Consider the following 10,105-nt stretch of genomic DNA (forward strand, 5'->3'; position numbering starts at 1 on the left):
TTTGCATGAGCACATAGGATGTTCTTATGGCTAAAACCCATCAATGTTTGTGTGTTTTATTATAGGATCGTTCCTCGTGAACGGTATCTTTACCTTGGTATTGTTTGATTTGGGGGCTACCCGATCTTTCGTATCTCTTGCGCTCAGCAAGAGGTTTGTTGGAGCTTCGGGGGAGCTGGATTGTACTTTAGAGGTTGAGATTACGGATGATCAATTTGTCCGGGTATCGAGGGTTCATCGGGATTGTGTTCTGGAGATGTTTAACGAGCAGTATCCGATATATTTGGTTCCTATTCCTTTGCGCGGGAACAAAGCTATTGTGGGGATGGACTGGTTGAGCCCGAATGGGGAAGTGATTGATTGCGAGCACCAAATGGTACGTATTCGAACCCCAAGTGGGGGAGAGTTAGTGGTTCAGGGAGAGAGTGCTCAGCATGGGTCGATTCTATGTTCAACAGGTATGGGAAGATTCTAACTTCATCAAGGTTGTTCTGGATATGTCGCATATGTTATGGATACCCGAAAGAAGGGTAAAGCGACTATAGATGACGTGTCGGTTGTGCGGGAGTACCCGGATGTGTTTTCGGAGGATTTACCTGGAGTGCCTCTGGAGAGGCAAGTGGATTTTCGGAGTGACTTGGTTCCTGGTGCAGCTCCGATATCCAAAGCACCGTATCGGATAGCTCCTCCAGAGATGTAGGAGTTGTCTACACAGCTGCAGGAGTTGTTAGATAGGGTTCGTTCGACAGAGTAGTTCGCCATGGGGAGCATCGATCCTGCTTGTGAAGAAGAAGGACGGGTCGTATCGGATGTGTATTGACTACCGGGAGCTGAATAAGCTAACGGTGAAGAACCGTTACCCAGTCCTGAGGATTCATGATTTGTTTGAACAGGTTCAAGGTGCATCTTGGTTTTCCAAGATTGATCTTTGTTCGGGTTATCATCAGATGAGGTTCAGAGAGGACGATGTGTAGAAGACAGCCTTATGTACTCGTTATGGTCATTGCAAGTTCTTGGTGATGCCCTTTGGGCTCACCAATCCTCTAGCCGCGTTCATAGACCTCATGAACCGTGTATGCCAGTTGTTGTTGGATCGGTTTGTGATTATATTTATTGATGAAATCCTGGTCTATTCGAAGACCCAGGAGTTGCATGAGGAGCATTTGAGGGAGGTGTTAGAGACTCTAAGGAGGGAGAGACTATATGAAAATTTATCCAAGTGTGAGTTCTGGTTGCGCGAGGTGTAGTTTCTGGGGCACCTTTGTCACACCCCAAAACCGAGAACGGCGGAATACGTTCTGGGGTGGAGGACGTCATGTACAGTATCATAACAAAGCATAATAGTAAAGACAAGCAACAACATCCATTGCATTCAGATAATAATTGTAATATAAACGTGTTCAGTACAAATGTTAGACACCAAAAATACAATCAAAACAAAGTGGAGTCTTATGTGTGCTCCGTCTTCTCAAAAGCTGCATCTGTACCTGTCTACTGATGACCTGAGAATACAAGTTATTTTGAAAACATTTATCAGCATAAAGCTGGTGAGTTCATAAGTATTTAGTGTCATTTCATGTATAAAAATATTCACAATTATACATTGTAAAAGTAAGTTTCGGTGTTCGAAAATAGCATGGGCCCTAGAAAACCCTATGTTTTCCAGAAAAAGTAGTCTTCACCAAGACCCGATGGTTTGTTTGTTCCTTTGATAATGTACAAGTTTTCCCAGTAGTTATTAGTTTGAAAATATAGTTTGACTTTATCCATGTATAGTAATGAGAAAAATGTTTTACCCCAATAGTATCACTGTCGGCCATATGTAATGAAATGCAGGCTCCAGGTAGTATTAAATGTACAATACTCCTCAGGGAGTCTGTTGCCTTTAATTCTTAAAGTATTAATTAAAGGTTTGAATGTGAACTCGTACGTAACCATGCTGATTGACGATCGAATCTCTTTGACCCTCCGAGTCATATGTAGTGATGTGACATTTTGTCACCCCTGGGCCTAGACGGCTCGGACTGTAGCTAGCAGTCGGGATGTGGGAGTGTCTGTCCCGTATAGATCTATACACATAATGCCCGCTCTCCCTCCAGGAGACTCTGGTTACGCGGTGATAGCACAAAGATGTGTCGTATCGAGAAATAGTATGTCACATTCTATTTTAGTAAGTTCTCTTGTATAGTATGTAGTGTTCTCTTTGTATAGTATATAATGTTCTCCTTGTATAGTATATAGTGTTCTCTTGTATAGTACATAGCATATATTGACTCACAACTGAACTAACTCTGGTAGTTGTCATGGCAATAGTAGTATTGAGTAGTATCCCTTAACTATACCTATTATAGTTAAATAGTATTGTTGGTTGCATGTCTTTGATATCCAAAGGCATTGAACTGATATGAAAACTTTTATATCTGACACAAATATATAAGATATATAACTAAGAATTCAAGGAGAGTCGGACTAATAACAAAATACCCTAAGCCCACAATCAAACAAGAACAGGAAGTAAGGTGAGTTATTAGTCCTAAGTCCTTCAAGTCTTACTTATATAAATATATTGGTGTAGATATGGTTTGGGAATAAAAATAGTTTAAAAGAATTTTCGAAAATAGTTTTATAGTGATTTAACACGAAAATGAATTTGGTAAGCATTTGAAAACAGTTTAATTGGCAATATAGTTGAAAATATAGAAAATCCCTTTTTGGTGGTAAAAACAGTTAATAGTGTAGAAAATCCTTTTGGTTGCAAGTTATAATTCACATGCGATTGTTACTATAACTTATTTGGTTCAACTTGTATTCCCCCCTATAAAACAGTTAAAAAAACATTTAAAAAGGTTCATTTAGGGGTATGAACTCACCTGTAGTGAGTGAAGTGGATGGAAACGCCGGGTAGGATGCTAGGTGTCAAGTGAGGACTTGAACACACACACGGATCCTATGTAACATGTAGTGATGTATAAAGTATCTAATTAGTTGTGTAATCACTAATTAAGTGAGTAAAGGCACTTTAATGTATGAAAACACTTTGTTTCAAGTGTTAGGAGTGCTAAAGGTGGCATCTAAGGAGTGTATGGCCTCACTACGGAGTTTACACTTCACTTGGCCACACTTAAGTGTGTTTACGGTTGGGAGACCATTTCCCCCATGAGTTTACGGCCGTAAACTCATGGAAATGGTGAGTTTGTGTGTCTAAAGGTCTCATGCATCACAAGGAAGGTTCCTAGGATCAATTCAAGGGCTTGGGAAGTGATTAGGGTTCAATTGGGTACTCCCTTGGAGTTTACGGTCCTTGGACCACTCCTTGGGAGTTTACGGTCGTAAACTCTAGGGTTTACGGCCGTAAACCCTTGACCACTTCAACCATTTCATGTTTCAAGGTCCTAAGCTCATTTACACTAGTTTCTAGTTCATCAAACAAGCTAAGGAAGGGTTTAGGGGCATCAAAACACCATTTGAGGTGTTTACGGTTTTGGGTTTACGGTTCTTGAATGTTCAAGAACCGTAAACTCAAGTTTATGGCCAAAAAGTCATGATCTTGGGTTCCTTAGTCCATGCATGCAAGTATCTAAGCTATATCTAAGCATTAGAGAAGGTTTGGAAGTGTTTTGGGGCTTCAAAACCCTCACATAGGAGTTTACGGTTTTGGGAGGCTCCCCAAACCGTAAACACATGCATGTTGGGGTATTTGGATGATCCAACTCGAAATAGCATGAATACCAAGCTAGAAAATCGAGTTAGGAAGATTACCTTTGATTTTTGAGGCTTGAAAGTGGTGTTCTTGAGCCAAACCCGATTTTTGAGAGAGAAGGTAGAGAGAGAAAGCTCAAAGGTGGGGAAAAGACTCTAAAGGTGGACACTCCTCCTTTATATATGGCTGCCTAGTGGGAACCCACCATACATTGTCGTTTAAACGGAGCTAAATGTTTTTACCCGGTAAACTAACCGTAACCCGACTTAGATGCTTTTATTCCGTCATTAAATATATAGTATTTGAATAACTCAAAATGACTTATTTTAATAAATAAAAGTTAACGGAAAATTTTAATAGAACCAACTTTTATTAACGGAAACGGGTTACAGTGACGGAGTAAATTTCGGGTTGTCACATCATCCCCCCGTTAGAGGGAATTTCGTCCCGAAATTCAGAATTCAAGCAGTTACGTTATTACAACACAACTAAGCAAAGAGATGAGGATAGTTAAGTTTCATTTGATCCTCGCACTCCCAAGTGAACTCTGGTCCTCGTTTGGCGTTCCAACGAACCTTCACAATCGGGATGCGGCTTTGCTTCGTTCGTTTGACCTCTCGGTCCATGATCTCCACAGGTTCTTCCACGAAGTTGAGGCTCTCATTGATCTCGATTTCATCGAGTGGAATTATGAGAGTCTCTTCGGATAGGCACTTTTTCAAGTTCGAGACGTGGAAGGTAGGATGCACATTACTAAGTTCGCGGGGTAGATTGAGTTTGTAAGCTACGGGGCCGATTCTAGCGAGAATCTCAAAAGGCCCTATGTATCTTGGATTCAGCTTTCTGCGCTTTCCGAAGCGTATCAAGCCTTTCCAGGGTGAGACTTTCAAAAGGGCTCGGTCTCCCACCTGGAATTCCAAGGGTTTCCTCCGTTTGTCTGCGTAGCTTTTCTGTCGGTCTCTTGAGGCTTTAAGTCGTGCTCGGATTTGTACGATCTTTTCGGTGGTTTCGCGGATGATTTCTGGACCGGTGAGAGTGCTGTCAGGAACTCGTCCCTTAGCTAATTGAGTGTCGCCTACCTCGGCCCAGCACAGAGGGGATCTGCACTTCCGGCCGTATAGGGCTTCGAATGGGGCAGCTTTGATGCTTGTGTGATAACTGTTGTTGTAGGAAAACTCGACTAGGGGTAAGTGGGTATCCCACGCCTTACCAAAGTCGATTACACAGGCTCGCAGCATATCCTCCAAGGTTTGAATAGTTCTCTCACTTTGTCCATCGGTTTGAGGATGGTATGTTGTGCTCATATCCAGCTTAGTTCCAAGAGCCTTCTGTAGTGACTGCCAAAACCTTGAGGTGAACCTGCTATCCCGATCGGAAATAATGGACACAGGTACACCGTGCAGTCAGACTACCTCTTGGATGTAAATTCGCGTAAGTCTCTCCATTTTGAAATTTTCCTTGATAGGAAGGAAGTGGGCGGATTTGGTTAGCCGGTCGACAATTACCCAAATTATGTCGTACCCACTCGGAGATTTGGGCAATTTGGTAATGAAATCCATAGTAATTCTCTCCCACTTCCATTCAGGTATCACTGGCTGTTGGAGAAGACCCGAGGGTTTCTGGTATTCGACCTTGACCTTAGCGCAAGTAAGGCACTTATTCACGAAGGTAGCGATTTCCGCTTTCATGTTAGGCCACCAGTACGATTTCTTGAGATCCAGGTACATCTTATCTGAACCTGGGTGAATGGAATATCGAGTGTTGTGCGCTTCTTTCATGACCAAGTCTCTGAATCCACCGTGTCGCGGTGTCCAGATCCGGTCCATGAGGTAATAAGCTCCGTCATCCTTGACTACCAGATTCTTATCCATTCCTCGCAGGGACTCTCCCGCCACATTTTCCGGTTTCAAAGCTTCAAGCTGTGCTCCCTTAATTTGTGTGGGTAGATGCGAATGGATAGTCATGGTTAGGGACTTGACTCTTCGCCCAGAATATTCCTTCCGACTTAGGGCGTCTGCTACTACATTGGCTTTACCCGGGTGGTAACGAATTTCACATTCGTAGTCATTGAGTAGCTCGACCCACCGTCGTTGTCTCATGTTGAGCTCCTTCTGGTTGAAGATGTGCTGGAGGCTTTTGTGGTCGGTATAGATGGTGCTCTTTGTACCATAAAGATAGTGTCTCCATATCTTTAGGGCGAACACGACCGCTCCTAGCTCGAGGTCGTGCGTGGTGTAGTTGACTTCGTGTGTCTTCAGCTGTCTTGAGGCGTAGGCGATGACCTTACCTCGTTGCATCAGAACACAGCCGAGCCCTTGATTGGATGCATCGCAATATACTACGAAGTCTTCTATCCCTTCGGGGAAGGACAATATCGGCGCGGTGCACAAGGCTCGCTTCAGGGTTCGGAATGCCTTCTCTTGTTTTTCTTCCCAGTCAAAGGCCACGCCTTTCTGGGTCAATTCCGTAAGAGGCTTCGCAATCCGAGAGAAATTCTGAATGAATCTTCGGTAGTAGCCAGCGAGGCCTAGAAATTGGCGAATTTCTATAGGCGTCTTCGATGCTGACCAGTTCTCAATAGCTTTAATCTTGGATGGGTCCACGTGGATTCCTTCTTTGCTAACCACGTGTCCTAAGAATTCGACTCTTCGGATCCAAAATTCGCACTTTGAGAACTTTGCGTAAAGCTTCTCCGATCGTAGAGTTTCCAGGACCTGTCGTAGATGATCGCTATGCTCTTCCTCACTTCTAGAGTAGATAAGTATATCATCAATGAAGACGATGACGAACTGATCCAAGTAAGGACGGCATACTCTATTCATCAAGTCCATGAAGACTGCGGGCGCATTGGTCAGTCCGAACGGCAGCACTACGAACTCGTAGTGCCCGTAACGAGTCCGGAAGGCTGTCTTCGGAACATCCTCCTCGAGCACTCGCAACTGGTGATACCCGGACCTTAGATCAATTTTGGAAAAGTAACTCGCCCCTTGCAGTTGATCAAATAAATCGTCTATACGAGGAAGGGGATAACGGTTCTTGATTGTCAGCTTGTTGAGTTCTCTGTAGTCGATGCACATGCGGAACGATCCGTCTTTCTTCTTTACGAACAAGACTGGTGCTCCCCATGGTGAGAAGCTTGGTCTTATAAAGCCCTTGCTGAGCAGTTCGTTAAGTTGGCCGGATAGTTCTTGCATCTCAGCAGGCGCTAGACGATAGGGCGATTTAGCTACGGGGGTAGCTCCTGGAATTAAATCGATTCTGATTTCCTCTGGAAAGATGTCAGGGAAGATGTCAGGGAAGTCGCACACGACGGGGAAATCTTTGAGTTCTTTCGTTTTCCGGCTCGTGTCGACAACGTGTGCAAGGAATGTGCGATATTCCTTGCGCAAGTATTTCTGGGCTTGAATGCTCGAGATGATGCGAAGGCTCGTACTGGGTTTGTCTCCGTAGATCATCAATGTTTCATTGTTGGGCAAGTTCAAACGGATGGCTTTGTCGAAATACAGGATGTCGGTACGGTGGAGACTCAACCAGTCCATGCCTATGATGACATCAAAGCTCTTGATTGCTACTGGTATGAGATCGATAGGAAACGAATGATTATCTAGCGTGAGGGTACAACCTATGTAGATTTCGTTAGAACTTTCCGTCTTGCCGTTAGCCATTTCTACGACGAAGGTTTCTTTCAGTGATTGCGGTGATTGTTTGAGTAAGTGTTTAAATTTTTGATTTACGAAACTTCTTTCTGCCCCACTATCGAATAGGATACAAGCATAATAGTTATCGAGAAGGAACGTACCCGTGACTACGGTGGGGTCTGCTACAGCCTCATTATGGCCAATAGCAAGTAGTCTACCTGCTCCTCCCGCGTTGCCAGCCTTTGGACAGTCCCTTTTGAAATGTCCGACTTCGCCACAGCCATAGCAGGCCTGGCTTGCTCCCGAACTGGGAACTTGGGAAATAGGTTTGCGAGGTGCTCTGCAGAACCGGATGGTGTGGCCCTTCCGGTCGCAATTGGTGCAGTGCATTTCACGGCATAGGCCGTTATGATGGAAGGCGCACCTATCGCACTTGGGTAGATTCCCCGCATATGTTTTGGCGGGCACAGGGGCAGTAGGAGTAGTGGCAGCATGGACAGCCACTATTTGCTGGTTACTGGAAGAGGATTTGACTGATTTCCCCTTCTTTCGATCTCCCCGTTTTCTCTTGTTGTCGGAGGCGTGAGTTGGAGCAGTAGTGATGGTTGTAGTTGTTGATGGAGCACGGGGAACTTCATGATCGATAAGCATTTGGGCCAACTCCTTGGCACTTTCAAAGGTCGTTGGTCTTGATGATAGAACGTTCCCACGATACGGAGGCACTAGGCCCCCGATGTATCGCTCAATCTTCTTGGCTTCCGAGGGGATCATGTTAGGGCATAGGGCTACCAGCTCGCAGTATCGGGTTCTGTAAGCTACTATATCGGAACCCTGCATTTTGAGACTCCAGAGTTCCTCCTCCAATTTCTGAATTTCTCCCTTTGGGCAGTACTCTGTCATCATTAGGTCTTTCAGTGTATCCCAACCCATGGCGTTAGCTGCTACCAGGGAGAGGGCTTTGACATGGCCATTCCACCATGTTAGGGCCCTTTGGGTGAGGGTACAAGTAGCAAACTTTATCTTGCTCCCTTCGGGGCAGGAGCACATTTCGAATACTGCTTCGGTTCTTTCGAACCATTGGGTTAGGGCAAGGATTCCCCCGGTCCCGTTGAAGTAGGTAGGCTTGCAACTGATGAAATCTTTGTAGGTGCATTCCCGAGCACGGGGGTGGGTTTCGCCTTGGCTAGAGTTAGTGCCCAGTCCACCTCCACTGGCACCACCAGAATTGACTTGCGCCAGAGCGGCGGTCACAGCTGCAGTCACGGCTGTTTGGAACAACACCGGGTCGAACTGCGGAGGAACCGGCGGTGTAGGTGGTGGTGGTGGAGCTTGAGTTGCGGGGGTTCTCCTGGTTGGACGCTTGCGAGGCGGCATCCTGTACTGAAAGGTTACGAAAATGATGACAATAGTAAGAATCGATTTGTAAACATGATAAGAGTGTTTCTTGGACTAACTCTCTATAGTCTAACAAACAACGGGAAATGTACTGCTAGGTTAGGGACACCCAAAAGTACAACTTCCCCATCAATTAGATACTACCAATAGTACTGGTATTACTGATGTATAATGAGTTCGAGAAAGAAAATGACCTAGCAATAGGTCTTACATCAAACCATCAGGTAAAATGTTGGCAGTTTAGTAGTCTAGCTCGAGTACTTCCAAAGTTAGGAATGTTTACAGGCATGTACTCTATTAACAATAGAAAGAAGGCTATTCCTTAATCAAAAGAGAGGGATGAGTTGGCATCTTTTACTGGCGACGGGGATCCTTTGGGGCAAACCCTAAGATCAGCCAGTTGGCGCACAACTCCCTGAAGATGTCGCTCGTGCGTCCTCTGACGTGCTTGGAGTTCCATGACTTCCGCTCGGGATGCGGTTATGCCATTTACGCGAGAATGGGGAAAGAAAATTGATAGGCGCGCTAATCTATGATACTTATAAGATGATCGTTATTAGTCGACCCAATATTTGCATAGTTCATACCAATTACATGTAATCGAAGCAGAATAGACCTTCGAATAAGTGACCCTAACTCCAAGCCCACAATCAAACAAGAACAGGAAATGAAGCAAAGGTCACAGATTCTAAGTCTATAATGCCTTAGTCACATGTAACCGTGGTGTATCCACTTAGCAACTATTGCCCTACTAGTAACGACCCTTTTAGTTCTCACATATGTTGTAACTAGAATGCAGAATACTCCTATAGTATTCTTGTTCTGATGTTCTTGTAGCAGTATTGGTAAGTTTTAGACTTGTTGCAACACCACAACCATTCTTAGGCACATGCTAGCCACTCCTAGGAAAATGTAGTTGATCAGGCTACATCCGCCTAGTTTTGGCCATATGTCTCTAAGCCTAACTGTGCTGTTCAACAATCTTAATACTTTTGTTCTGTTCTAGTATGATACTGACCCTTTGTATGAATGAATGTATATATATACTTAGTTAAATATTTTATTATTTAAAAGTATACATTCTTGTTCAGAGTGTTTTAGTCCGGATGTGTTTATAGTTTGTATATCTTTTATGGGTTGATATACTTGATTCACTATAAACAGTGCTCTGATACCAATCTGTCACACCCCAAAACCGAGAACGGCGGAATACATTCTGGGGTGGAGGACGTCATGTACAGTATCATAACAAAGCATAATAGTAAAGACAAGCAACAACATCCATTGCATTAAGATAATAATTATAATACAAACGTGTTCAGTACAAATGTTAGACACCAAAAATACAATCAAAACAAAGTGGAGTCTTTTG

This window comes from Lactuca virosa, chromosome 3 (assembly GCF_052849685.1).
Source record: "Lactuca virosa cultivar CGN04683 chromosome 3, Lactuca_virosa_CGN04683_v6, whole genome shotgun sequence".
NCBI lineage: Eukaryota > Viridiplantae > Streptophyta > Magnoliopsida > Asterales > Asteraceae > Lactuca > Lactuca virosa.